Source organism: Mirounga leonina, unplaced genomic scaffold (genome assembly GCF_011800145.1).
Source record: "Mirounga leonina isolate KUSES-001 unplaced genomic scaffold, KU_Mleo_1.0 Mir_151, whole genome shotgun sequence".
NCBI lineage: Eukaryota > Metazoa > Chordata > Mammalia > Carnivora > Phocidae > Mirounga > Mirounga leonina.
The window spans coordinates 49,733,237-49,751,602 of record NW_023270377.1 but is presented as its reverse complement, the minus strand read 5'-3'; the positions used below and the strand labels follow the sequence as shown (position 1 = coordinate 49,751,602).

The 18,366-nt window shown below is 37.6% G+C and overlaps 1 pseudogene; it reads right to left on the bottom strand.

The window, feature by feature from the left end:
- Window positions 1–1,420: 1,420 nt before the first annotated feature.
- On the bottom strand, window positions 1,421–14,535 carry LOC118012671 (annotated as a pseudogene).
- Window positions 14,536–18,366: the final 3,831 nt, after the last annotated feature.

The following is an 18,366-nucleotide window of genomic DNA, read 5'->3' as shown; positions in this document are numbered from 1 at the left end:
TAGTATACTATCATTTGATTTTACCATTATTTATCCATCCCTAACTTTTTTTTTCCAATTTTGCCTTATGATGAATAATCCTCTAATAAATATATTTTTGCACATTAGTGATTGTATCTCTAGGTCTTATGAACAAATTTGTATAGGAGAAATATTGTGTCAAGGATTATAAATCTAGTATAATTTCCTTAACATTTACTCTGATTTATTCTCTTTCTGCAATACATGAATGTTCCAATCTCAGGGGACACTAACTAATAATGTATATTATATGTTTCTCTTTAAAATTATTTACCAATATGATAAGCAAAAAAAAAAAGTGAATTTAAGTTTGTTGTTGGGATTTCTTGTATTAATTTTTGGGGGGTCTTTTTACCACTTAAATAACTTGCTCCACCTTTTGTTCACTTTTCTCTAATAGGCTTTACAATTTTTATTATTGATTTGTAAATGTTCTTTAGATATTTATACTAACATTTGTCCTATCATAAATGATACAAATATTTAATTACATTTTTGGTGTCATTTGGACTTTTAAAGATTTTTTAAAAAAAATTTTAAGTAATCTCTACACCCATCATGGGGCTTGAACTCACCACCCTGAGATCAAGAGTTGGATGCTCCACTGACTGAGCTACCCAGGCACCCCCAGACCTAATTTTCTATGTAGTCAAATCCATCCATCTCTTCTCTGTGGTTCTGCTACTGCTCTTTTGCCTTTGAAGTTTATTCCCTATGTCAATATCCAATTCTTACTCACTTTGATTTTATTCTAATTGATATAGTTTCATTTTGTTTATGTAGTGCTCTAGCTTTTATGGAATTTATTTATGTGAAAAGTACACATCTAGCTATTCTTGCCAAAGATTTCACCCACAGCTTAGAACCATTTATTGAAACTTTTCTTCTGCCCTCATTGATTTGTATTGTGGCCTTTATCAAACAGTATATTTTTATATACTAGTATTTGTCCCTGAAGCATCTGTGCTATCTTATTGCTCCATCTGTCTATTATGTAAGTCCCACAGTTTTACTAATGATATTTTGATGCATTTTAAATTATATTTAATAGATATCATTTTCAAGTGCTTTTTCCAGGCATAAATTGTCAATCTCACATCAATATTTCAATTCTTGCAACCATTTTATAGATAAGGTAATTAAGAGATTAAGCCTACCAGCTCATACATGACAGAGTCAGGATTTAAACCTAGATTTGTGTAATTCCAAAGCCTCAACTCTTGAATCATTATTCCCCCCTCCTCCCCCTCCTCTTCCTCCTCGTCATTGACTAAAGGGAAACTATTTAGGCTTCTTGTTAAAGCAATCCAGTATAAAAACAAGATTAAGAGTCAAGAAAGAACATGAGATCTTTTGAAAGACAGACAAGGGAGACAGACATTGATCAGGTATTTCCATGTCAGACCTTTTCTATCTTGGAAATAAGGTCACGAATTCTGATGAGTTCATCATTTACTTTAGTCTTCTGCTCAATGGCCTTCTCCAGCAACTAGATGCACATCTGCTCCTTCCTCAAGCTCACGTAGATGGTCAAGGCCTCCGCTTGGGCCTTGCTCCAGACCTGGGTGATCTCGTTTAGCAGCTTGAGTTCCTCTTCTGCGTGGGTCTTCAGTGCTTGGTATCTCTGGCCTTCCTTTTCAGTTCTTACTTGTGTTATCCTCAACATACTTCAGCGAGTCTTCATTCGTGCAGTAGCCTTCAATCACCTTCTGTTTCTCAAACCACTTGAAGAGGCCAGAAAAATAGTTTTCCATGTCGTTCAGGTGTGCAGTAAGCTGGCCTTTTCCTTTCAGAACCTTCTGGATTTGGGCTTTGGAAAGTTCTGTTTCCGAGCCTCCACCATCCCCTGGTACACCGTCCCCTCAAACCCATCCAGGATCTTCCCCATCTCCAGGTGCTTTGCGTAGAGCCCCGCACAGCTGTTCTTCACCAACAGCCTCTCCTTTTGTATCCTTCCGCTGCTGCGTCCGGGTCCTTCTGGTTGTGCTGCAGCACGTCCATGATGGGCACCACGGGCACCACGGACCTGCTGGCCTGAGGACACACGGACTGACCTGGCACTGGAACACCCGGAGCTCGGAAGGAATCAAGTTCTACCAGCTTGGCCGCCCCTAGGCTCCCTGAGGCAGATACGTCTGTATTGGGTGCACCGCTGGTTTCAGCCGCCAGGGGCACTGGTCTCTGAGGCTTGTTTTTCAGGAGTGGGTAGAACTTGAGCTATAAGGACTATTTCCTCGAGGCCATCTCCTTAAATGAGGACGTTCCAGACTGCTTCAGATAATCAGCAATGCTCTGGTGCTTAAGCAGTAGCAGGGTCTGTGCTCTTCATTGGGGTCCAAGGCGGACTCTGGCCCCGCTACAGAGTCAGAGGCACTGGGTCAGCAGGCGAGGCCGTGGGCTCGCTGTTGGACTGCTGGGGGGAACCCACGCGTCAGAAGAGCTCGCGGGTCCCTCCGCGGCCGGCGCCTGCGCCCCGGCCTGCACCCCAGGTGCGTCGGTCACTGAGTCTGAAAGCGGCCTGGCTCCGAGGGGCATCCTCCGCCGAAGCAGGCCAGGTGCTCAGCAGCTTGGCCACCGGCCGCCCGCCGGCTCCAGGGGCGTTCTGGGGGCCGAGCCTCTCCGCCACCTACAAATGGGTGAAACTTTGGGTCGCCCAGGTTGTAGGACCCCCCGGGGAGAGGGAACAGGACCCTGGTGCGCCTCCTCGGGGCATTTTCCTGTCTCGCCCCTGGTCTCTGCAAGGAAGGTTTGAGGCCGGTTCTCTCTCCCAGCTTTCTTGGTAGGGGTGGCCTTTTGCTGGTGGCATCGTCAGAGAAGTTAAATTCTAGCCTTATTTGGCCACTGGCCTCTACTTCTGAGGACTTGGGGACATGGCCCTTCCAGCCTTCAAGGGCTGTCCGGAGCAGTGTTCTCAGGGCCTGAAAGGGGCGACTGGGGAAGGGAGCAGGGGGTGTCCAGGCGCACGGAGCAGGTCAAGGCCAGCCAGAAGTCTGGGAGGGGCCCTTTTCCTACTGTGGCCTCTGAGGATCCTCCCCGTCTTGGGACGCCATCCCTGAGGGGTCTTCTAGGATTTCAGAGGTGAATGTAACACCTTTATTTAAGGAATATCTGAGGAACATGAACCAGACATTTGTCCTAGAGATGCCCTTTGGTTTTCAAGACTTCCCAGAGTCTCGGGAGAGCTTGAGGAATCCAGGCCAACCAGGAAAGCCAAGCCAGGCTCGCTGCAACACCTCTCTTCAAAGGCTGGTTTCAGGTCCCCCAGAGGGGGGGTTGGCATGAGCCACTGCTTGTTTCTGGAGAATTCCATTGGTCGTTTTGGCATCCAGTTCCTTGGTGAACTGTTGATTGTCTTCCTGGATCCAGATTTGGGGAGAGTTTTCTAAGCCAACGGTGTCACCCAGAGCAAAACGAGCCTCAAGTTTGCTGTTCATGCTGGGACTTAAAATCCTGTGCCGTGGAGGATCCCACAGAAGTGACTGAAAAACCACCTTCACATCTTTGGCTATGTTCTTGGGTGACACATTTTCCTCCTGCGACAGATGAAGAACTGATGATCCTCTGGTAAGTTCTAGTGGTGAAAACAGAAGCCACAGTTTTCTGTACTTGTGTCACCAGTGACAACTTTGTTACTTAAAATTTGCAGACCCTTGGGCACCTGGGTGGCTCAATTGGTTAAGCGACTGCCTTCGGCTCAGGTCATGATCCTGGAGTCCCGGGATTGAGTCCCGCATAGGGCTCCGTGCTCAGCGGGAAGCCTGCTTCTCCCTCTGACCCTCCACCCTCTCATGTGCTCTCTCTCTCTCAAATAAATAAATAAAATCTTAAAAAAAAAAAAATTGCAGACCCATTCTGCAGGTCTGCTGAGATGTCGCGGCAGCCAGTTGGGGCCACACTCCTTAAATTCTTTACTGCATTGCTTCTCAATTTAGTGCTTCCTTCATAGCTTGTCACCAATCCTAAGTGTTTTATATTTTGTTGGTATTACGCTTCCTTGTTTTACCATTGGGTCTTCTAATCATAGCTGTTTATATGAAAACTATTGGTATTTTTATAATATGTTCTATCCAGATAACTTGTTGAATTTTATATTCTAATTTTTTAGTTAATTATCTTGGAGTTTTAGTTAGGTATTCCTATTAGCTATGAAAAATTATTTTTTGCCTTCTCTTTTGCAGCATCTTTTTAAATGCTTGTACATCAGCTGGTGGTATGTAATTAATTTCTCAACAGTTCTTTGTGAGCATTTAGGTTGTTTTCAATTCACATGAAAAATCACCCATTTTGTCTCTTGATGCAATGATTCTTATGTCCTTGAGGCTTGTTATTAAGAGGACAACTTTAAGGCTCATTCCCATGTATGTGTCACAAACCACAACACTTAATGTTATGGAGAATGAGTTTCAAATGAATATTTCTTGGCTACAGTAAAGATCCAAGCAATAGTTTCCTTCTGTATGTCCAGAATCCAACCTAAAAGAAGCAGAAATTTAGGCCCATTGAAAATGGTAAAGTAAGCTGTCAAAACAGGGAGTGAAGGTCCCTGTACCATACAGCTCATCTTCATTAATATTATTATGAGCTAAATGACTGCATTTGTGTAGCTGTGACTAGAAGAGTGATATGCTATTTGCAAAGTTATAATCTGTACACAAGAGCAGATTACAACCTAAACTTGCCACTCCTCATCTGTTGCAATTTATACCATTGAGAACTTGGTAAATATAATATCATAAACAGAGTCATAGTTTTTCCAAAATATTATAGCAGAAGCATTTTTTTTTCTTTTTCTATTGAGGCACACATTGTGAAAAACAACTCACTTTTAAGACAATTTTAGTTTGTTCTGTTACCCTATTACATTTCTGGGACCATTTATAGAATACTATAAAATTAAAGTGCTGGTTTTCATAATACTTCCATCACTTTATAGATCATTGATTCAGGAAATGTTTATTCATTTAAGAACATAAATTGTTGAGTGCTTACTCTATGCTAATCATTTATTTAGATAGTAGAGAAGATTGACCAGCAGCAAAGCAGACAGAGTCCTACCTTTATAGGGCTTATATTTTAGTGAGGGAGACAAGCAATAATTAGAGTAAAAACTGCTTTGGAGAAAGAATCAAGCAATGTGACAAATTTTATTTCCCAAACATTGGAGAATATATATATTATTGAGATATATATATAGCATCCCACATGTTCTTATAATGTAGGATCAGCATTTCTCTTTCAAGAGGCAATGCCTACATCTCCCCTTCTCCCTTGAAGCTGGGTAAACTTTTGCAATTGCCTCAACATTGCCTGGCTTTCCAAGGCTAGATCATAAATGGTGATATGGCTTCTGCCTGGCTCTTTCTCTCTTAAGACATTTGCCTTTGGATCCTTGAGCCACATGTAAGAATTCTTACTACCATGAAGCCGCCATGCTGGTGGAAACCCTATAGAGAAAGAGAAAGGTGATTGAGGAGCCCTAGCTGTTCTAGTCCCCGGCTCTTTGAATCTTACCAGACCAGGTGCCAGATATGTGAATGAAGGCTGAGAGATGACACCTGTCACAGCCCACTGTCTGACTGCAACCTCATAAAAGACTCCAAGCCAGAAATGCCCAGCTGAACCACTCTCAAATTCCTGACCCACAGAAATGATGAGAGATAATACGTGATTTTTGTTTCAAGGAGCTAAGTTTTGATGTAATTTTTTATGCAGCCATAGCAACTAGAAGAACACAAGGTAAAGGAAAAGAAAGGGATAGGAGGAGATGAAATTTTCCATTGATATTCAGAGAAGGCTTCTCTAAAATTGTAACATTTGAACAGAGAATGAAAACAAAATGAATTTAAAAAAATGGAGAAGTGATGCACATATCTACAGAACGAGAATTCCGAACCGTGGAAACAACAAATAAACGCATCCTGAGGTTGGGGATGCTTAGCATACTGGCTACTGAGCAAGTGTTGCTGGTGGGAAGTAAACCAGAGGACAAGTGGTTGGATAGATGGCAGAAGTCATATCTGTGTAGAAACTTGGAGGCCCCTGACAGGTTTGGGGATTTTATTCTATGTGTAATGAGAAGCTCTCAGAGGATTTTGAACAAGGGTGATGGGCTCTGATTTATGTATTAAAAGCACCCTCTGGATTACTTTTTCCCCTGACCTTCTCTCTCATTGATTTTGCTCTAACCACACTGTGTTTTTTTCTATTCCTTAAACATCCAAAGTTCTTTCCTGACTTAGGACCTTTGAGATTCCTATTCCCTCCTCCAGCACCTTCTCTTCATAGCTTCAATGTGTGCGGCTGCCAGGATCCTTGGTCTGTCCATCCAACCAAAAATACCAGTCTAATTCAAGTGGCACTTCTAATCATATCACCCTGTACTTATCTGTATATGGTATGTTGCTCCTTCTCAAATGTAAGCCCCATGAAAACAGGGACCATGTCACTCTTGCTTGCTGATATGTCTACAGCACCTAGACTAGTGCTTGGAATAAAATAAGTGCTCCACCAATATCTGTTAAATAAATGTGTGAACAACCATATCTTCTATAGATATTGTGAAGAATAAGATATACAATATATGAAAAGATATTGGCATGCAGTTTGTTCGTCATGAATTGTTAATTTGGAAAATTTTAGATTTTTTTTTCTTCCCCAATATTTTCACTTCTTTTAAACTAAACTCCATCTCTGTTCTTATTTACTTCATGCAATATAAGCAAAATATCTTCAGATACTTGGTTCCTTTGAGGTGTGTGCTTTTATTTTTTAGTTTTTATAAAAGATTTACTTATTTATTTTAGAGAAAGCACATGAGCAAGTGTGGAGGGGGGAGGGAGAGGGAGAGAGAATCTCAAGCAGACTCCCCACTGAGTGCAGAGCCTGACGCGTGCTGGATCACATGACCCTGAAATCATGACCTGAGCTGAAATCGTCAGACACTCAACCGACTGAGCAACCCAGACACCCCACGGTGTTTTGCTTTTATTCATAGTTAATCCAATAGTGATCCAGACAAGAGAAAAATTTCAATAAGTGTGAATAGACATTTTGCAATCTAAATATCCTCTGAGAGTATTTTGGGTCTAATACTCCTCTACTATGCTCTACAAAGTTTGTTAAAGCTGGATGAATCAAGTTTATGTGGGATTGAATTTTTAAAAACTACTTTTAAGTGGTAAAAAGTAATTCAGCAAAATCAAACATCAACATTATATAAGCTAAGATTTAAGCCTGCAGTAGTAATGGGTCATGGCTAGACCCAACATTCATGTCTCCAGTCATCTCTACTCTAATTCTATACCTAAGATTATGTTGAAATCAATCTATAGTATTAGAAATGGCCAGAGTATCCACACCATTTTTATAGGATCTCATTAGCAAGATCACTGAACAGAAGTAGGTTCCACAAAAGCGGTCTATTTTACTCATGGTAAATTACTGAGTTATCTGGATCAAGTTTAAAATGTATAAAATACATCCCATAACAGAACACAAGCAGTAGAAGCTCCAGAGCCATCACAAATATTTGGGAGCTTTCAAGATTTTCTCTCTCCTCCTGCAAACTCTTAGGCTAAACAGTAGACTTGCATTAGTTTTATTTTGAGTCCCCAGAGCAGTAATCGTAGGGGGGCACTCCAAGAGTTTCATACCAAAGTTCTGAGAGGTTCTACCCCAAAAGAAACATTTTTTAGCATAATTCTGCTAGCTTTCAAAACAATAAAATAAAAACAAATAATTTTTCCACTTAACATAAAGCTATCTATGAGAATATTTGATTCATTATTTGTTAGCTAGGAAAAATAAAAACATTGTGTTACTCCATTACCGAACACATTATAGACACAGTATTGAATACCTTGACCTAAAATGTCATGTTTATCATAGTGTAGCATCAGTAGCCTAACTATAGTTTCAGTACAGTGGACATTTAGTGACAATGAAATGCATTTTTAATAAACACATGTGAAAACGTCTATCAAATGATCTGTTGGTTTCATCATCAATTTTATGTAGATGTGGAGTAGAAGGTCCCTCAGCTATGTTCAATAAGTCATATTCCTCCCTCTAAATATGTCACTCCACATTCTAGATAATCCCTAAAATTATGTTGAGAAGAAAGCTTTTATTGTGGCATTACTTTAAAATATTAACATGCAGATAACTCTTGGAGAAGTAAAACTTTGACCTAAAATTCCACAAAGACGTAAATTACTGACATCAAATCATTTTTTTAATTTTTTTTCAAAGATTTTATTTATTTATTTGACAGAGAGATAGACAGTGAGAGAGGGAACACAAGCAGGGGGAGTGGGAGAGGGAGAAGCAGGCTTCCCACAGAGCAGGGAGCCCGATGCGGGGCTCAATCCCAGGACCCTGGGACCATGACCTGAGCCGAAGGCAGACGCTTAACGACTGAGCCACCCAGGCGCCCCAACATCAAATCATTTCTTAAAAAGCCGAAGAGAAGAGAGCATTAGGGCTTTGGTACACAAAGAAGGAGATGAAGAATTCAGAAAAGGAAGGACTAATTTCTCTTACTTTAAAACCTTGCCAAATTATCAAATTGGCCACACTGATGTATAATAAATATTTTAAAAAAATAGTCTCTGGGCTAACCATATTCTCTATTTTTTGAAATTAAAAAAGTATATTTTTAAAATTAAAAAAGATCATAGTCTTCATATTCAATAAAATGAAACGGGATCTTGCAGTTTTATATTTTTTCACATGTGCACAGATTTTGTCAAAGTATAGGATTCTTTATCCACTTAAATAATTTCAACACATACAATGAATGTGCATATATATCTTAATTCACATCAAGAAAAAATACATGACTACATACTTGCAGTACTATGTTAATATATACTGAATATTCATTACCTAATTATATATGTATACTTAGTCCATGCAAGAAAACTCAATTGTTTTCCTTATTACCATTACCCAAAACGTCTGATATAATTATAGCAATCATCTAATAGATAAAAAGAAAAAGGAAGGAAAACAGAAAGAAGGCCAATTGACTGTAATAGTAGAAATCACAAAAATAAGATATATTTATATCTAAGAGGATAAATACAGTTCAAAATATATATAACAACCTCTAATCTAGAACTACATGATTTAAATGGACAAATTAGTTTTATAAAGACGACAGGAAATTGGCAGAGCGTGGTGGTAGAGTAGAAGGAGTGCTAGATTTGTATTCACAGTAACTGGTTCAGCTTCTGGCTCTACTCCTTCAGTGATCTAAACGTGAGCTTTCTCTATTTCAATTTCTTCATCTGAACATAAGACAAAAGAGGGAAAGATAAGCCTGGATCTATTCCCAGCCTCACCACTTACCAACTCAGTGACCTTGGGGAAACTACTTAGTATTTCTGGATTCCTCAGCCATAAAGTATCACTAATCATAGAACTCACTTCACTGGGTTGTCATGAAGTTTCAGAGAGAATGCATGTAACTTAGTCACCAGGGTCCTTGGTTGAAAGACACATTTGAAAAATGGGAGTGATCATTACACTATTGAAGGAGTATAAGAAAAGAGGCCCTTCCAACCTAGACTGTTCTTGTGAGGTTCAACCTCTAGTAATGTTTATTAAAAACTATTACACATCTAAATTATTTTTAAAACCATTCCAGGCTCAGCATTAGATCTACATTTGTACATATTTAATTAATTTAACTGAAAATGGAGTATTAATGCAATGAACACAGAAGAAAATTGCAGTGTTTTGCTACTTAGTCATGAATATTGATAGGCAGATCTGCTTCTGATTTAATTATCTGCACATATTAGAAAAGGAAATATTAATTGAGTTTTAGAATCCCGAATCAACAATTGGAAATGAAGCTTTATGTGACTAGAGCAGGAAATGACTGGCTTAAGGCTATGCCTAGATATTAAAATTCCTTTTCCAACTAATAAACCTATCAATTACAAGTCCAAAACACAAAAAATATAAAATAAATTTGAGAGTTTTATGTTAGGAATTTAGAAACATTTGCCAAAAATATCTTAACTTAGTTTAATAATTTTGTGTAATAATACAATATATTGCTTTTATTCGATTATCTTTAAATCAAGCATGTCTTTTTAAATTAGTTTATCATTTTATAACATCTAAACCTATGAGATTTCAGGAAAAATATGTAGTTTAACTAAAAACCCAACCTTAAATATTTCAAAATATGTTAACATATATTCTGTGATTTTTTTAAAACTGTGCTCTGTTTAACCAAAAAATAGATATTTTTTGGTCCTTTATTTGACAGATGTATCTATGTGTGTAACACTAAAGAAAATGCCAAACTTTCTGAACCAAGTAAATTTGGGGTTAAAAAAATCATTAGAAATATATGAAAATGTCTAACATTCTGTATGAGTTAAACTTTTTTATAAGGTCATTGTAAATGTTACATATATTATGTGATGTTAGCCATTTACTCTCTCAACCAGAATCATATTAGCACATGTTTCCACATATTTGTTCTTTAATACACATTTACTGAGGGCCATGCTAGTTAGTTGCTGGATGAAACTAATTTGTGGTCCAAATAATAACACTGACATAACTCTGGAGTCAGAAAAGAAAAACTAAATATAGTTTATTTATTATATGCCAGTTTTTTCAAATGTTGTAACTTGTTTTATAGTAGTAGTCATTAAAAGACTGCTAAGATAATGTGTACATTGTTACTATCTATTAACTAGAATATTTGGTTTGTCAGAGTTTCATTCTGTCATTTTGCTCGAACAGAATGAACTAAATTACATATGTATCTGATATATTCTAAATGTTGTCTCCATTATTTTGTTATTTGAATTTTTTAGTATGTAAGGTTTTTATGAATCTCATTTTTATCCTATATAGCATGTTCTATCACTCTACTAGGCAAGAAAATACTAATACCTATTTTGGGAATAGAAACCTCTTGGTTTCATGGCATATCTTTAGACTTTCCACACCATGGATTTACGTCAATGGATGATAAATCTTTGGTTCTTGAGGATGTCTAACTAGTGTATAAAAGCCAATTGTCAAGATAATAACTTGGATGTTTCTCAATTTTCACATTTGTTTTGAATTCTCTGCCAAAGTCATATATTTATCTTTTAGGGGAAATCATGTTAATGAAAATAATCATATGTCTCCAGATCCAAAAGCCAGAACTTACAGGGCAATGATAAAAGAAATCAGAGGGTGAGTACATTTGTGAGAATTATCACTGATGTGCATTGCTTCCATATCTCTTTTTCCCTTTGCCCTTTGTAGGAGTCTGTTTTTGTTGAGTGTGCTCTGAGTGAGTCTGTTCAAGGCAGCCGCTCTCTTTCTCTTAAGTTAAAGATGCAGGAAGCTGTGGGCATTAGGGAGGATAGCCATCAGGAGGCCGGTGGCCCCCTTACACTGACAGTGTAAATATTGAAGATACTTTGATCATGCTTTGTAACAAAACTATATATGAAATGTTGAGAGTGTACATAGCTCAGGTATTAATATATCGATAAGATTATAGAAAACAAAGTCTGGTTCCCTTTCATTTGTTTACATTTTCAAAAAATCATCCTGAAAATTAAATAGAACTTATATGATTAATTCCCAATGGCACACTACTGTAACTGTAAGATTAGTCCCTAATATATCACTAAACATTGTAGTGAGTCACTACAACTTGCTCTTGTAGTTATCTCACCATATAAGTCAGATTACAAGGTTCTGAAGGTCAGGGCCTGTGATTTCTCCTCAGGATTTAGAATTAGGACTTACACCTTTATACATCAAGCTACAAAAGGAAGTGGGCACGACTTCATTACAGATGATACGTGGCTTTGGGAGGATGGGACCAGGGTGGGGGGATATTTGTCATGTTTTGTTTTCTGTTGTTCACAACATTAAAATTTACACATGTAATTTGTAATTTTTCATTAGTAATATTTAAAGAGTGGAAACATCTTTTAGAAATAAGCTTATTTTTTATTAAAAAAGTAGATGTCTCAATTTATCTTTCAGGGTTAGTCTATATTAAACTCAAAACACTCCTCCTGAAAAAGTCTGTGAATTATAGTATGAGATTCATGACTTTTCTGAAATGTTCTTCTTAATAGAGTTTATTTTTAATAGGATGTAGACTAAAACTGTATAGCAATTGAACAGAGCATTATGAAGCACCATATGTGCTTCTAAACTGAGAAAATGATACACATGGGTCCTGCCAACTATTCCTCTCTGTCTTTCTTTCCCCACCTGCCAGTCTCCCAGCACATCCTGGATTCTGTCATGACACTGGGTGCCTTTGATATAAATTACTTACTTGGTAATTTCTGTGATTCTCAATGAATGTCTTTTAATCATGAAAAGCAGAAAGTAAAAAGAACCCTAACTTTATTAAAAATCAGTGACCTCTTTCAAGTTACAAGACTTTCAATGTATGAACTTTTCCAAATGGGGCTAAGAGGTGACAGGCAATTATCTAGCCACAATTAGAGCCCAGGGCTAGGGGATGAACAGACATTGACAAAATTAAAGAATTACTCAGAGCAGCAGCTGGACTAGCACTGACAGGTACTAGTAACAAAGAAAGGGGAAAAAAGAGTGAGAGAGAGAGAGAGAATTGAAGCACAACACAGTTGTCTGGTTTCTCTCCCTTGTTTAGGGGCAAGTTTTAAGTATATTCTCTTCTATAAGAAAATAGATGATTCTTTTTCTGTTTATGCTTCCTCTGCTGTCTACGTTTAAAGCCTTGAATATAGATGCACTTAAATTGTAAGAAAAAAGTTAAAAATAATTATAAAAACATGAGATTGTGGACATACCACCAACTCAGAGGATTAAACATCTGTGGCACCTCTTCTGGTGGCAAGGAATCAAAATCAGCCTAAGGGAAAATAATGCAGTAGGAGGAGAATTTGTTTGATATAATCTTTCCTATTCACTTTCCTAATCCTTCCTCCTTCCCCTTACTTAAATGAGGAGAATGTCCATTAAAATTCTGAATACATAGTATTGTCTCAACATTTTAATTTATAATTGCAGTTATTGATTCTTTTGATTCTTTCCACATTTTGTAGCTCTGATGATCCCCACCTCCTCTTCTCCTCTTTCTGGTTCTTCTTCTTTGTCTCTCTTCTTTTCCTGTGATGGGAGAAGACAAAGAGGTGTAACTAACAGTAAAAGGTATGATGAAGATAGGAATAAGTGATACAATGGCTATGTTTAATTTTATCATTTGCTATTTGTGTAATATTTGTTTTTCCACCAAAACTCATATGTATTTTACAGTTGGAAGTTTGTATCCTTTGGCAAACATCTCCTTATTTCCCTCACTCCCCAGCTCCTGTCAACCACTGTTCTAGTCTCTGTTTCTAGGAGTTCAGATTTTTAGATTCCACATATAAGTAATACCATACCATATTTGTCTTTCTCTGTCTGACTTATCTCACTTAGCCTGATATCCTCAAGGTCTATCCTTGTCACAAATGGAGGGATTTTCTTCCTTTTATGGTTGAATGATATTCCATTGTGTGTGTGTGTGTATAAATATGTGCATATTTATACACGTTGTATATATATGTATTTATACATATGTATGTGCATGTGTATATATATGTACACATACAAACCACATTATCCATTCATCCATTGAAAATTAGGTTGTTTCCATGTCATGGCTATTGTGGATAATGTAATATTTATTATCTTCTTAATAATTAAGTACCCATCTTATTGGGAGATTGCTTCTTTTTACTCTTCAAATATGCTCCTTTTGAGCTAAGTTATTAGACATGCCATGTTTTTTCCTAGTCCAAGCTACATATTTCCCTAAGTAAGACTATTAGGATTACTACATATCTATTCCCCAGAAGCAAGAATTGGAAAGAGAGGAAAGGCACAGGTAGAAGAATGTACCAAAGGGTACAAACTTCAAATTGTAAGATATGTATAAGTTCTGGGGGGGGGGGGGAACAAAGGCACAGGATGAAGAAGAAGACAGATATTTCTTCCTGTTACCAGAAAACCCCACCCTCTGCGGTCACAATTTCTGCTGAGCAGCCCCTGCTCTGGGATCAGCCCCCACCTTGTGGGCTCCAGTAACACACTGAGCCCCAGGAGCGGTAGCGGCTCCCTGCAGTTGGTATCTTCTGAGTGGTTTCACTCTTCCGTATACACTGTCAGGACTCGTCCATGACTAATGTAACTAGGTCTCTCTAATATATCCACTCCCTTTGAAATATGTAGAATAGTTTCTGTTTTCCTAACTGAATCCTGATGGATGCAAATAGTATAGTGGGAATAGCCCTACAAATGAAATCAGACCGGATTTCATGTCCGAAGTATGACTAATTAGCTGGAAAGTTTGGGTCAGGTCTTTCAACGTTAGGTTCATAAAATTGCTTTATGGCTCAAATATCATAGTTTACAGTGAAAACTCTCTAACTCACCTCCAATAATAGACTTGTCAGATTCGTAAGAACTCTCCATTCCTTTGTGAAGCATACTAACGTCCATGTCACAGGGAAAGCTCCCAGCTGGTAGTCCTCCTTCCAGGAGTCTATACTTCTCTCCCTACACTCTGATATATGTTCTTACCAGGAGTTGGTTGTATTTATTCCAAGACCTGTTTATGCCAGTTGTTTGTGTCATTACATAAAGTAATTAGTGAGTAACAGAAGCCAAATTGGTTTGGTGACTTTAACCATAGAGAGATATAAGAGAAGAACTGGCAGCAAATAAGGAGTGACATTCTGGAGCACTACAGAGTTGGTAGAAAACAACCATTCCTCCCCTCTATTTTCCTGTGGCTGAGGAAAATCATTTGAATGGGTCCTTTGGCTCCATCCTTCCAACAAGAAAGGAGTGTCCAAACTGTCACCCCTTGCTACTAAAGCAAGAACTAATAATCCTCTCTTACCTGAAAGTGCTGAGCACCTGGTAAGCAAAACCCCTGATACAGCTGGAGTATAGAGAAGGGGCAGGAAAAATCTTTTTCCTTTCCCTCCTTGCCAAAACAATACCACAGGAACAAGTGTGGAGAAGAAAGGAGTGTCCATGACCAAAATGAAATGGATTTTTTACTATAAATGATGAAATACTATGTAATTTAACTGATATGTTATTAAGGAAGCCCACTACCGAGCAGGAAAGATGGGTAACTTCAAAGAATTGCTACTGAAGGAGTAGTAGAAGTATTGAAAATTTTATCCATTTCATGTTTTTACCCCCAAGCTGAAATTTCACCAATATAGTTACTTTCAAATCATTTTTATGATTCTATCCTTATCAGATAGCTGACTTCAACTAACTATCTGGGGCTTCTTCTGTAGATGAACTCACATTGTAAACAACAACAACAAAAGCAAATGAATCTCTCCTCTAAAAAAAAGAGGAGAAAAGCAAAACCACAGGGAACCGACTGAAGTTGATATGATTTAACCCTAGATCTTATGCCTTCCTGCCTTTAATGATGACCATAGAACATCTGCTTACTGAAAGGACTCCAGGCAAGAACTAATTAAGCACATCAGAATTTTTTTCACATAAACTGTTTTTTATCAATCAGGCCTATTTAAACAACAGTACCCAGTAAATGCTAATTAAAATGCATAATCCATACCATACTGACATTTGGCATACTCTTCAGATTACATGGGAAGTTACATAGAGAAACATCCTGGGGGAAAATAAAAGCCTACATTGATTTGCATGTAAGTAGATTACGCTGTTGCCTATGTAATGTGCTTTGGCAGCTACTGGAAGGCCCAGTGTGACCCAAAAAACCCTCAGAAATGTCCTATCACAAAACCAGAAATTTCTGTGATTGGAATAAAGGCATTTAAATGACAATTAAATTTAAAATCTAATACACTCGTTATTCTTCAACACCTTCACATAGTAAATCAACTAATTAGTTCTAGCTCTCTGAGAGGTTAGTACATAGGACAAGTAAGTTTTGAAGAAGAGGGATCTTCGAGAAAGTTAAATGACAATGCTTATTGCAGCAGTCTGAGGGTCAGGGAAGTAGGAACTAGAAGAATGTAGAAATGGGAATGGCTTGCCCTAAAACAATTGCCACAATGTCTCTGTACCATTTCCTTACTATCACAATTTTACGTAAAATAAACATCTCCATTCCCAGCTTTGTGTTTTTCCCAAAGAACTTCCCTGAAATTCGGAAAGAGAATTTGCTATTATTCTCATCTTAAGTCAGTTGATGTGTATTTATTTGCTCAAACACCAGAAGGGGAGCAGTGGACAGAATTCAAGACCAGAGCTGAAGAAACCTGTATTCGAGATTCAGCTCTTACTAACAGAGACGGCTGGCATTGCCTTCTTTTCCCAAGACTTCCTGAATAGTTCTTTGCTTTTTAACTTTTGTTTTTAAACTACCTGAGCCAGAACAACGGCAAGCCTGGTTTTTAAAATAGGATCAGTGACAAATGCTGAAATGCCAAGTGGAAACACAGGATATAACTAAGCAAAATGCGAGAAGGAATTTGGAAGGCAGATCGGGGGGGATGTGGGCCCAAATCTGTGCCTGCCAACTGCTCTCAACAAACTGCTGAGGCCAAAGATACATGTGGGAGTTTATTCATACACACACACAGACCAAGGAGGCAGAGGCTGCTGCTTCTTGGACTTTTAGGGAAAAAAATTTTTTTATAAGGGTGCTAGAATATTTCCCTGAAATTAAGGATTTCCCGCTTCCTATGTGGATGATGTTCTTTCTCCCACTGACTAAACTTCCATCTGGGGTAGGTTAGACCTTTTTGATACTTCCCTTGATCATGCAACACTAATATATTTTCCCCACTTGGAACCAGATTTCATTTGTGGTTCTGGGTTCCCTCAGGTCACACTAAGGTCAAATAGCAACTCTTATGATGGAAAAACTGACCAGTACATAGTCTCTGAATGTTTGCCGACCACTCCTGGAAGAATGTTCCATGTGGATAAGCAACTAAACATTTCCTAAAATCACAATTTACAAAGCTAACAGGAAGCAGAGATGTGTTTAAGATTTTAAACCCAATTTATACAGCTTATAACATAGAGTGAAGATACCTGTATACTAGGATACATTATAAAAGAAATTAATATTTATAAACTACTTTGAAGTTCTCAAATATAGTACACTTTGGATTATAGAAGCATTGAATCTTTAAATCATCAAGGTTTCAGAATACTTTGAAAAAGCTGTTCTTATGGAAAAAGTATTTCAAAAAGTGTTAGAAGTATATTTGAATAACCTTTTCAAGAAAAGTCTTTTTAAAAATGTAACAAACACCAATCAATTCTTATTGAAGCTTTTCAGAGGATATCTTCTACTTTAATTTTCATGCCACAACTGTGTTTCTCTTAGTTCAGATTTTGCCTCTTTAGAATTAGAAATATTACTAATAATCCAAAAGACACAAAGCTAATTAATTCTGAAAGAACACAGGACATTGAAAAGTCATGTATTACACATAAATCAGGAATTAATGGTAATACAATTACAATACCATGTTACAATGGTAATATAATCACAACATGTATTATACATAGAATGTATAGCATATGGCAGAAGAAAAGAGTGAATTAGGAAATCAAATATGATTTGCAGATCTCTGGCAAATGTCTCTAAATGCGATCGAATTGTCTACTTAAATAGAAAAACAAATGCCTTTTTTAGTCTAGATTATATTATTGCTACAAATCATTCACTGTAGGTAAGTGCAAAACTGAAAAATTCTGTTCCAATTTAAATAGACATAAAATACAGAAAAGAGAAGCAACAATAGTGTTCCTAGCATATAGTATTTTCCTTCCTTCATCAAGTTATTAGGGTTCTTTCAATGAGATCCTGTTTCTTGTCCTATTTTTTTAAGATTTTATTTATTCATGAGAGAGAGAGGCAGAGGGAGAAGCAGGCTCCCTGCTGAGTAGGGAGCCCGATGCAGGACTTGATCCCAGGACCCTGGGATCATGACCTGAGCCTAAGGCAGACACTTAACCATCTGAGCCACCCAGGCACCCCATCTTGTCATATTTGTATGTGTGTTCATACTACTTATATACAGAATCATTAAGTAGTTTGTGCTGTCTATGTTACATAATTTCATTTGTGCAAATAGTAACATTTGGTTAAGGAAAATTGATATACACATGAAATCAAGCAGAAAGCCTGATTATTCTGAATTTAGGTATTATCTTTATATCTTAGCTTTTCCAGGGAAATTTTTTATTTGTACATTCATAGTCATTCAAAGTCATCAGACTTTTTTATCCATCTATGAAGAAAAATAAACATCTTTTAAAAGATTTTATTTATTTATTTATTTGATAGAGAGCCAGAGAGCA